We start from the raw sequence: 12,071 nt of genomic DNA on the forward strand, positions 1-12,071 counted from the left end.
CCTACACATCTTTGGACTTTGTGAGGAAACCGACATAAGCACAGGGAGAATGTACAAACTCCACACAGACAGTCGCCTGAGACTGGAATCGAGCCTGGGACCTGGATGTTGTAAGGCAGTAGGGCTAACCACTGAGCCACCGTGCTGCCCATGGCCCAGGGTTGGAGGATTTGAGCTATAGGGAGAGGACAAACCTTCGTAGAGGGAATGCAGGGAGGGTCACTAGTCCGATACTGAGAATGGCAGCCCTGGGTCACGAGGAGATATTGTTTCAATAGACCTGTACTCAGTGGAGTCTGATTTAAACTCTTGAAGTGGGCTGGACAGACTGGATACTGGGACCTTGTTTCCATTGGTGGGGGAGACTAGAACCAGGGTCACAATCTCAGGATAGATGAAGTGAAAATATACAGAGGACTGAGAGGGAGTGAGGGAGAGTGAGAAATTTCCTCGATTATAAGGCTTCAAAGAGTGTGGATCAAAAAGGGAATGTGATATTTTGATTAAGGACGAGACATGATGATTGTGAATGATACAGCAGACTTGAAAGGACTAATCCTGCTCCTTATCTGGATGTTACCCCAATGCAGTGACAGAGAGAGAGCCAGGGTTTTCACCCAGGAACGAGCCCTGAGATGTTGTTGTGTGGACAATCTCTTCAACATTACACGTGCACTGCTTGAACTCCAGTTTTGAATCTGTCTGAAGCGGAGTGCCCTGTGAAAGTCTCATTGCCATTACCCATCATTCCCCAGACTGAGAATCCCAACATGCAATGGGCAGGAATAAAACACAGTAAACCGCCTCCGCCGTATCTGCTCCCAGGAGGACCAGTTCCACCACAGAACACACCAGATGGCATCCTTCTTTAGAGACCGCAATTTCCCTTCCCACGTGGTTAAAGATGCCCTCCAACGCATCTCGTCCACATCCCGCACCTCCGCCCTCAGACCCAACCCCTCCAACCGTAACAAGGACAGAACGCCCCTGGTGCTCACCTTCCACCCTACAAACCTCCGCATAAACCAAATCATCCGCCGACATTTCCGCCACCTCCAAACAGACCCCACCACCAGGGATATATTTCCCTCCCCACCCCTCCCCGCCTTCCGCAAAGACCGTTCCCTCCGTGACTACCTGGTCAAGTCCATGCCCCCCTTCGACCCCCCCCCCCCCCCCCCCCCCCCCCCATCCTGGCACTTTCCCCTGCCACCGCAGGAACTGTAAAACCTGCGCCCACACCTCCTCCCTCACCTCCATCCAAGGCCCTAAAGGAGCCTTCCACATCCATCAAAATTTTACCTGCACATCCACTAATATCATTTATTGTATCCGTTGCTCCCGATGCGGTCTCCTCTACATTGGGGAGACTGGGCGCCTCCTAGCAGAGCGCTTTAGGGAACATCTCCGAGACACCCGCACCAATCAACCAAACCGCCCCGTGGCCCAACATTTCAACTCCCCCTCCCACTCTGCCGAGGATATGGAGGTCCTGGGCCTCCTTCACCGCCGCTCTCACACCACCAGACGCCTGGAGGAAGAACGCCTCATCTTCCACCTCGGAACACTTCAACCCCAGGGCATCAATGTGGACTTCAACAGCTTCCTCATTTCCCCTTCCCCCACCTCATCCTAGTTTCAAACTTCCAGTCCCCATGACTTGTCCGGACTTGTCCGACCTGCCCATCTCCTTTTCCACCTATCCACTCCACCCTCTCATCCCTGACCTATCACCTTCATCTCCTCCCCCACTCACCCATTGTACTCCATGCTACTCTCTCCCCACCCCCACCCTCCTCTAGCTTATCTCTCCACGCTTCAGGCTCTCTGCCTTTATTCCTGATGAAGGGCTTTTGCCCGAAACGTCGATTTTGCTGAAGCTCCTCGGATGCTGCCTGAACTGCTGTGCTCTTCCAGCACCATTGATCCAGAATCTGGTTTCCAGCATCTGCAGTAATTGTTTTTACCTTGTTGATTTTAACCCTACTGCGAATCCTCTTGCAAGGAATAAAACATAACCCTGGCTGTGGAAAGACATAATTCATACATTCCCCATACAGCAAAGCCCATTGACTGAATGTGTATGACATTTGAGAGGTTTGTTGGGGAAGATTACTAACCTGTTGTCTCTTCAGTAGTTGTCGGAGCCTCTGTTGTGGGAATTGTAGTAGTGGGTGTTGTGGCAACTGTTGGAAAGAACAAACAGAAACAATCTCAATGAATGTGGGACCCTGTTCCTGCATTGGTGTCTCGGGAGTGTGAGGGTCAGGCTGAACAGAGCTATGGGCTCAATTTTAAATCTCCTGGGTGCAGAATGCCTTGGGAATGGAACTCTTAAATGGCATCACTGGTTCCTGACGCCTTCTTTTTATTCATTCCCAGGATATGGTGGTGACTGGATGGGATTGCATTTATTGCCTGTCCCTAACATTACATTTTTACATTACATTACAGTGTGGAAACAGGCCCTTCGGCCCAACAAGTCCACACCGACCCGCCGAAGCGAAACCCACCCATACCCCTACATTTACCCCTTACCTAACACTACGGGCAATTTAGCATGGCCAATTCACCTGACCTGCACATCTTTGGACTGTGGGAGGAAACCGGAGCACCCGAAGGAAACCCACGCAGACACGGGGAGAACGTGCAAACTCCACACAGTCAGTCGCCTGAGGCAGGAATTGAACCCGGGTCTCTGGCGCTGTGAGGCAGCAGTGCTAACCACTGTGCCACCGTGCCGCCCACAAACTGCTGTGCTCTTCCAGCACCAATGCTTCCTTTCAGAACGTGATGGTGAGCTGGCTTCTTGAACTCCCATTGGCTGGAAGGACCCCTTTGATAAGGTCCCTCATAAGAAGCTAGTGGGTAAAATTAAAGCTCCTGGGGTAGGGTATAATGCAGTGACACATTTTGGGAATTAGCTGAAAGACTGGAAACAGGGAGTTGGAATAATTGGGTCTTTCTTGGAATGCCAGCCAGTGATTGGTGGGATACCACATGGATCCCTGCTGGGCACCAGCTATTCACAATATATGCCCATGATCTGGATGATACTTGGGAAGTTTGGATGTACAAAGGGTGTCCTTGTGTACCACTTAATGACAGTAGACAGCTATAGGCACAGCCAAGAACTGAGGAAGGTAAGTTGAATATTGGCCTTCAGTGCAAGATGATCTGAGTTCAGAGGTCGGGATGTCTTGCTGCAGTTATACAGGGCCTTGGGGAGAGCACAGCTGGAGGGTTGTGTGCAGGGTTGGACCCCCCAGCTATGAGAGGACAGACCTGCAGTAGAGGGAGCACAGGGAGGGTCACCAGACTGATACTGTGGATGGCAGGACTGTCCCACGAGGAAATATCAGTTCAATTAGACCTGTATTCAGTGGAGAAAGTGAGGTCTGCAGATGCTGGAGATCAGAGCTGGAAATGTGTTGCTGGAAAAGCGCAGCAGGTCAGGCAGCATCCAGGGAACAGGAGAATCGACTTTTCGGGCATTAGCCCTTCTTCAGGAATGAGGAAAGTTTGTCCAGCAGGCTAAGATAAAACGTCGGGAGGAGGGACTTGGGGGAGGGGCGTCGGAAATGTGATAGGTGGAAAGAGGTCGAGGTGAGGGTGATAGGTCAGACTGGGGTGGGGGCGGAGAGGTCGGGAAGAAGATTGCAGGTTAGGAAGGCGGTGCTGAATTTGATGGATTTGACTGAGACAGGGTGGGGGGAGGGGAAATGAGGAAACTGGTGAAATCCGAGTTCATCCCTTGTGGTTGGAGGGTTCCTAGGCGGAAGATGAGGCGCTCTTCCTCCAACCGTCGTTTTGTTGTGGTCTGACGATGGAGGAGTCCAAAGACCTGCATATCCTTGGTGGAGTGGGAGGGGGAGTTGAAGTGTTGAGCCACAGGGTGGTTGGGTTGGTTGGTCCGGGTGTCCCAGAGGTGTTCTCTGAAACGCTCCGCAAGTAACGTTTCCCCCCCGACGTGGTCGACGATGCCCTCCACCGCATCTCTTCCACTTCCCGCTCCTCCGCCCTTGAACCCCGCCCCTCCAACCGCCACCAGGACAGAACCCCACTGGTCCTCACCTACCACCCCACCAATCTCCATGTACAGCGCATCATCCGCCGTCATTTCCGCCACCTCCAAACGGACCCCACCACCAAGGATATATTTCCCTCCCCTCCCCTATCAGCATTCCGTAAAGACCACTCCCTCCGTGACTCCCTCGTCAGATCCACACCCCCCACCAACCCAACCTCCACTCCCGGCACCTTCCCCTGCAACCGCAGGAAGTGCAAGACTCTTGCCCACACCTCCCCCCTCACCTCCCTCCAAGGTCCCAAAGGAAACTTCCATATCCGCCACAGATTCACCTGCACCTCCACACATATCATCTATTGCATCCTCTGCACCCGATGTGGCCTCCTCTATTTTGGGGAGACAGGCCGGCTACTTGCGGAGCGTTTCAGAGAACACCTCTGGGACACCCGGACCAACCAACCCAACCACCCTGTAGCTCAACATTTCAATTCCCCCTCCCACTCCACCAAGGATATGCAGGTCTTTGGACTCCTCCATCGTCAGACCACAACAAAACGACGGTTGGAGGAAGAACGCCTCATCTTCCGGCTAGGAACGCTCCAACCACAAGGGATGAACTCGGATTTCACCAGTTTCCTCATTTCCCCTCCCCCCACCCTGTCTCAGTCAAATCCATCAAATTCAGCACCGCCTTCCTAACCTGCAATCTTCTTCCTGACCTCTCCGCCCCCACCCCAGTCTGACCTATCACCCTCACCTTGACCTCTTTCCACCTATCACATTTCTGACGCCCCTCCCCCAAGTCCCTCCTCCCTACCTTTTATCTTAGCCTGCTGGACAAACTTTCCTCATTCCTGAAGAAGGGCTTATGCCCGAAACGTCGATTCTCCTGTTCCCTGGATGCTGCCTGACCTGCTGCGCTTTTCCAGCAACACATTTCCAGCTCTGTATTCAGTGGAGTCTGATTTAAACTCTCTAACAGGGCTTAACAGACTGGATACTTTGAGGATGTTTCCACTGGCAGGGGAGACTAGAACCAGAGTCACAGTCTCAGGAAAGAGGCAGTGAAAATATACAGGGGACTGAGAGGGAGTGAGGGAGAGTCAGAAATTTCCTCCATTATAAGGCTTCAAAGAGTATGGATCAAAAAGGGAATGTGACATTTTGATTGAGGACGAGACATGATGATAGTGAATGGTACAGCAGGCTTGAAAGGCCGAATGGCCTACCCCTGCTCCTTGTCTGGATGTTTCCCCAATGCAGTTAGGGAGAGAGAGCCAGGGTTCTCACCCAGTGACACTGAGCGAGCACTGAGATGTTATTGTGTGGACAATCTCTTCAACATTACACGTGCACTGCTTGAACTCCAGTTTTGAATCTGTCTGAAGTGGAGTGCCCTGTGAAAGTCTCATTGCCATTACCCATCATTCCCCAGACTGAGAATCCCAACATGCAATGGGCAGGAATAAAACATAACCCTGGCTGTGGAAAGACATCGTTCCTACATTCTCCATACTGCAAAGCCCATTGACTGAATGTGTATGATGACATTTGTGAGGTTTGTTGGAGAAGATTACTAACCTGTTGTCTCTTCAGTAGTTGTCGGAGCCTCTGTTGTGGGAATTGTAGTAGTGGGTGTTGTGGCAACTGTTGGAAAGGAACACACAGAAACAATCTCAATGAATGTGGGAACCTGTTTCTGCATTGGTGTCTCGGGAGTGTGAGGGTCAGGCTGATCGGAGCTATGGGCTCACTTTTAAATCTCCTGGGTGCAGATGGCCTTGGGAATGGAACACTTGAACGGCATCACTGGTTCCTGACGCCTTCTTTTTATTCATTCCAGGGATATGGGGGTCACTGAATGGGCCTGCATTTATTGCATGTCCCTAATTGCCTTTGAGAAGGTGATGGTGAGCTGCCTTCTTGATCTCCCATTGGCTGGAGGGGCTCCTTTGATAAGGTCCCTTATTACAGGGTCCTGGGTAAAATTAAAGCACCTGGGATAGGTGGTAATATATTGGCACGTGTTGGGAATTGGCTGATAGACAGAAAACAGTGAGTTTTAATACTTTGGTCTTTCTTGGAGTGGCAGTCAGTGACCAGTGGGGTACCACATGGATCTCTGCTGGGCACCAGCTATTCACAATATATGCACAGGATCTGGATGATACTTGGGAAGTTTTGGATGTACAAAGGGTGTCCTTGTGCACCACTTAATGACAATAGACAGCTAGGCACAGCCAAACACTGAGGAAGGTAAGTTGCATATTGTCCTTCAGTGCAAGAGGATCTGAGTTCAAAGGTCGGGATGTCTTGCTGCAGTTATACAGGACCTTGGGGAGAGCACAGCTGGAGGGTTGTGTGTGGGGTTGGTCATAGAGTCATAGAGTCATAGAGATGTACAGCATGGAAACTCACCCTTCGGTCCAACCTGTCCATGCCGACCAGATATCCCAACCCAATCTCGGCCCACCTGCCAGCACCCGGCCCATAGCCCTCCAAACCCTTCCTATTCATATACCCATCCAAATGCCTCTTAAATGTTGCAATTGTACCAGCCTCCACCACTTCTTCTGGCAGCTCATTCCATACACGTACCACCCTCTGCATGATAAAGTTGCCCCTTAGACCTCTTTTATATCTTTCCCCTCTCACCCTAAACCTATGCCCTCTAGTTCTGGACACCCCGACCACAGGGAAAAGACTTTGTCTATTTATCCTATCCATGCCCATCATAATTTTGTAAACCTCTATAAAGTCACCCCTCAGCCTCCGACGCTCCAGGGAAAACAGGCTCAGCCTGTTCAGCCTCTCCCAGTAGCTCAAATCCTCCAACCCTGGCAACATCCTTGTAAATCCTTTCTGAACCCTTTCAAGTTTCACAACATCTTTCTGATAGGAAGGAGACCAGAATTGCACGCAATATTCCAACAGTGGCCTAACTAATGTCCTGTACAGCCGCAACATTACCTCCCAACTCCTGTACTCAATACTCTGACCAATAAAGGAAAGCATACCAAACACCTTCATCACTATCCTATCTACCTGCAACTCCACTTTCAAGGAGCTATGAACCTGCACTCCAAGGTCTCTTTGTTCAGCAACACTCCCTAGGACCTTACCATTAAGTGTATAAGTCCTGCTAAGATTTGCTTTCCCAAAATGCAGCACCTCGCATTTATCTGAATTAAACTCCATCTGCCACTTCTCAGCCCATTGGCAATTCTGGTCCAGATCATGTTGTAATCTGAAGTAACCCTCTTCGCTGTCCACTACACCTCCAATTTTGGTGTCATCTGTAAACTTACTAACTGTACCTCTTATGCTCACATCCAATAAGGTTAGATTCCTACAGTGTGGAAACCAGTCCTTTGGCCCAGCAAGTCCACATGGACCCTCCCAAGAGTAACCCACCCAGTCAAATTTCTCCTCTAACACTATGGGCAACTTTGCATGGCCAATTCACCTGACCTACACATCTTTGGACTTTGTGAGGAAACCGACATAAGCACAGGGAGAATGTACAAACTCCACACAGACAGTCGCCTGAGACTGGAATCGAGCCTGGGACCTGGATGTTGTAAGGCAGTAGGGCTAACCACTGAGCCACCGTGCTGCCCATGGCCCAGGGTTGGAGGATTTGAGCTATAGGGAGAGGACAAACCTTCGTAGAGGGAATGCAGGGAGGGTCACTAGTCCGATACTGAGAATGGCAGCCCTGGGTCACGAGGAGATATTGTTTCAATAGACCTGTACTCAGTGGAGTCTGATTTAAACTCTCGAAGTGGGCTGGACAGACTGGATACTGGGACATTGTTTCCATTGGTGGGGGAGACTAGAACCAGGGTCACAATCTCAGGATAGATGAAGTGAAAATATACAGAGGACTGAGAGGGAGTGAGGGAGAGTGAGAAATTTCCTCGATTATAAGGCTTCAAAGAGTGTGGATCAAAAAGGGAATGTGACATTTTGATTAAGGACGAGCCATGATGATAGTGAATGATACAGCAGACTTGAAAGGACTAATCCTGCTCCTTATCTGGATGTTACCCCAATGCAGTGACAGAGAGAGAGCCAGGGTTTTCACCCAGGAACGAGCCCTGAGATGTTGTTGTGTGGAAAATCTCTTCAACATTACACGTGCACTGCTTGAACTCCAGTTTTGAATCTGTCTGAAGTGGAGTGCCCTGTGAAAGTCTCATTGCCATTACCCATCATTCCCCAGACTGAGAATCCCAACATGCAATGGGCAGGAATAAAACATAACCCTGGCTGTGGAAAGACATCGTTCCTACATTCTCCATACGGCAAAGCCCATTGACTGAATGTGTATGATGACATTTTTGAGGTTTGTTGGAGAAGATTACTAACCTGTTGTCTCTTCAGTAGTTGTCGGAGCCTCTGTTGTGGGAATTGTAGTAGTGGGTGTTGTGGCAACTGTTGGAAAGGAACAAACAGAAACAATCTCAATGAATGTGGGACCCTGTTCCTGCATTGATGTCTCGGGAGTGTGAGGGTCAGGCTGATCGGAGCTATGGGCTCAATTTTAAATCTCCTGGGTGCAGATGGCCTTAGGAATGGAACACTTGAACGGTATCACTGGTTCCTGACACCGTCTTTTTATTCATTCCCGGGATATTGAGGTCACTGGATGAGCCTGCGTTTATTGCCTGTCCATAATTGCCCTTGAGAAAGTGATGGTGAGCTGCCTTCTTGAACTCCCATTGGCTGGAGGGACCCCTTTGATAAGGTCCCTCACAACGGGCTAGTGGGTAAAATTAAATCTGAAAATGTGTTGCTGGAAAAGCGTAGCAGGTCAGGCAGCATCCAGGGAACAGGAGAATCGACGTTTTGGGCATAAGCCCTTTTTCAGGAAGGGTTTATGCCCGAAACGTCGATTCTCCTGTACCCTGGATGCTGCCTGACCTGCTGCGCTTTTCCAGCAACACATTTTCAGCTCTGATCTCCAGAGATTGGAAACAGGGAGTTGGAATAATTGGGTCTTTCCCGGAGTGTGCAGGGTTGGTCCCCCCAGCTCTGAAAGGACAGACCTGCCGTAGAGGGAGTACAGGGAGGTTCACCAGACTGATACTGTGGATGGCAGGATTGTCCGATGAGGAAATATTAGTTCAATTAGACCTGTATTCAGTGGAGTCTAATTTAAACTCTCTAACAGGGCTTAACAGACTGGATACTTTGAGGATGTTTCCACTGGCAGGGGAGACTAGAACCAGAGTCACAGTCTCAGGAAAGAGGCAGTGAAAATATACAGGGGACTGAGAGGGAGTCAGGGAGAGTCAGAAATTTCCTCGATTACAAGGCTTCAAAGAGTGTGGATCGAAAAGGGAATGTAACGTTTTGATTGAGGATGAGACATGATGATAGTGAATGGTACAGCAGGCTCGAAAGGCCAAATGGCCAAACGAGCTTTTGGAGCTATAAATTCTGTGCCTTACAATTGTGTCCTCCACAACGCAGAAGTTCGTGCTTCCAATTAAACCTGTTGGACTATAACCTGGTGTTGTGTCATTTTTAACTTTGTACACCCCAGTCCAACACCGGCATCTCCAAATGGTGTTTAGTGAAGTATATTAGACTGGATAAAGACTTGGCTAACTATAGAAGACAGGGAATTAGGATAAAGGGGGCATTTTCAGGATGGCAACCGGTGGAGTGTCACAGGGATCAGTGCTCGGGTCACAATTATTCACAATATATATTAATGAATAAGGGAAGTGAATGTACTAGAACCAAATTTAATGCTGACACAAAAATAAAGGCAGTTAGATATTTCAGCAAGAACAGAGAAGATGGTAAAAGGGGAGGGGGTGCCATTGTTCATCAAGGGTAGTATTACAGCAGCTGAGAGAATGCTTGAGAACTCACCCATTGAGGTAGTTTGGGCTGAGGTTAGAAACAGGAAAGGAGAGCTCACCCAGTTGGGAGTTTTCCTTTGGCCTCTGAATAGTTCCAGGGATGCAGAAGAAAGGATAGCAAAGATGATTCTCGATAGGAGCAAGAGTAACAGGGTTGTTGTGGTTCTGTTCGCCGAGCTGGGAATTTGTGTCACAGACGTTACGTCCCCTGTCTAGGTGACATCCTCAGTGCTTGGGAGCCTCCTGTGAAGCGCTTCTGTGATGTTTCCTCCGGCATTTATAGTGGCCTGTCCCTGCCGCTTCCGGTTGTCAGTTCCAGCTGTCCGCTGCAGTGGCCGAGATATTGGGTCCAGGTCGATGTGTTTATTGATTGAATCTGTGGATGAGTGCCATGCCTCTAGGAATTCCCTGGCTGTTCTCTGTTTGGCTTGTCCTATAATAGTAGTGTTGTCCCAGTCGAACTCGTGTTGCTTGTCATCCGCGTGTGTGGTACTAAGGAAAGCTGGTCGTGTCGTTCCATGAGTAGTTGGTGTTCATGGATGCGGATCGTTAGCTGTCTTCCTGTTTGTCCTATGTAGTGTTTTGTACAGTCCTTGCATGGGATTTTGTACACTACATTGGTTTTGCTCATGCTGGGTATCGGGTCCTTTTGTCCTGGTGAGTTGTTGTCTGAGAGTGGCTGTTGGTTTGTGTTTTATGAGTCCTAGTGGTCGCAGTAGTCAGAAATATTTTTGAAGTATGGTAACGTGGCTAGTCCTTTGGGTTGTGGCATGTCCTCGTTCCGTTGTCTTTCCCTTAGGCATCTGTTGATGAAATTGTGGGGGTATCCGTTTTTGGGGAATACATTGTAGAGGTGTTCTTCTTCCTGTTTTTGCAGTTCTGGTGTATTGCAGTGTGTTGTGGTCCTTTTGAACAGTGTCTTGATGCAACTTATTTTGTGTGTTGGGGTGGTTGCTCTCGTAGTTTAGGACTTGGTCTGTGTGTGTGGCTTTCCTGTATACCTTTGTGGTGAATTCTCCGTTAGTGTTCTCTGTACCATCACGTCTAGGAATGGGAGTTGGTTGTCCTTTTCTTCCTCTCTCGTGAATCGGATTCCTGTGAGTGTGGCGTTGATGATCCGGTGTGTGTTCTCTATTTCTGTGTATTTAATGATTACAAAGGTGTCATCCACATAACTGACCCAGAGTTTGGGTTGAACTTGCGGTAAGACTGTTTGTTCTAACCTTTGCATTACCGTTTCTGCTATAAGTCCAGAGATGGGTGAGCCCATGGGTGTGCCGTTGATTTGTTCATATATTTGGTTGTTGAATGTGAAGTGTGTTGTGAGGCACAAGTCCAGTAGTTTGAGTATGCCGTCTTTGTTGATAGGTTCACCGTCCTGTTGTCTGTTCTGTATGTCCAGCAGGTTGGCTATTGTTTCTCTGGCGAGAGTTTTGTCGATAGAGGTGAACAATGCCGTTATATTGATTGAGACCATAGTTTCTTCCTTATCTATGTGTATATTTCTGATGATGTCCAAGAATTCCTGTGTTGATTGTATAGAGTGTCTGGATCCTCTGATCAGGTGTTTCAGTTTCTGTTGTAGTTCTTTAGCCAGTTTGTGTGATGGTGTCCCTGGTAGTGATACTATGGGTCTGAGTGAGATGTCTGGCTTGTGCACTTTAGGTAGTCCATAGAATCTGGGGGTGGTGTTGCTTTCAGGTTTCATTCTCTGTAGGTCCGACCTGGTTATCTGTCCGTTTTTTTGTAGATTCCTCAGTGTGTTGTTTATCCAATTGGTGAGCTGTGGGGTGGGGTCAAACTCTCTCTTTTGGTAGGTGTTGGTATCTGCAAGTAGTTGTTGCGCTTTTTGGATGTAGTCTGCTTTATCCAGGATGACCGTCATTCTGCCTTTGTCTGCTGGTAGTATGATTATGTTCTTATTGTTTCTTATTGTTTCTTAGTGCTTCCCTCTCCTTGGTGTTGAGGTTATGTGTTTGTCTTTTCCTTGTTATCAGGGGTACGATACTTTGCCTCACTGTTTGTTGTGTCTCTTCTGTCAGTCCATTGTTCCTGAGTGTGCATTCTAGTGCTGCTAGGAAGTCTGCTGTCTTGGCGTCCCTGTGGTTGTAGTTGAGTCCCTTGGCCAGTATTGTTCTTTCCTTGTCTGTGAGCTGTCTGTGGGA

This window comes from Chiloscyllium plagiosum, unplaced genomic scaffold, assembly GCF_037043375.1.
Source record: "Chiloscyllium plagiosum isolate Xiang-an unplaced genomic scaffold, Cpla_swu_hap1 HiC_scaffold_1, whole genome shotgun sequence".
NCBI lineage: Eukaryota > Metazoa > Chordata > Chondrichthyes > Orectolobiformes > Hemiscylliidae > Chiloscyllium > Chiloscyllium plagiosum.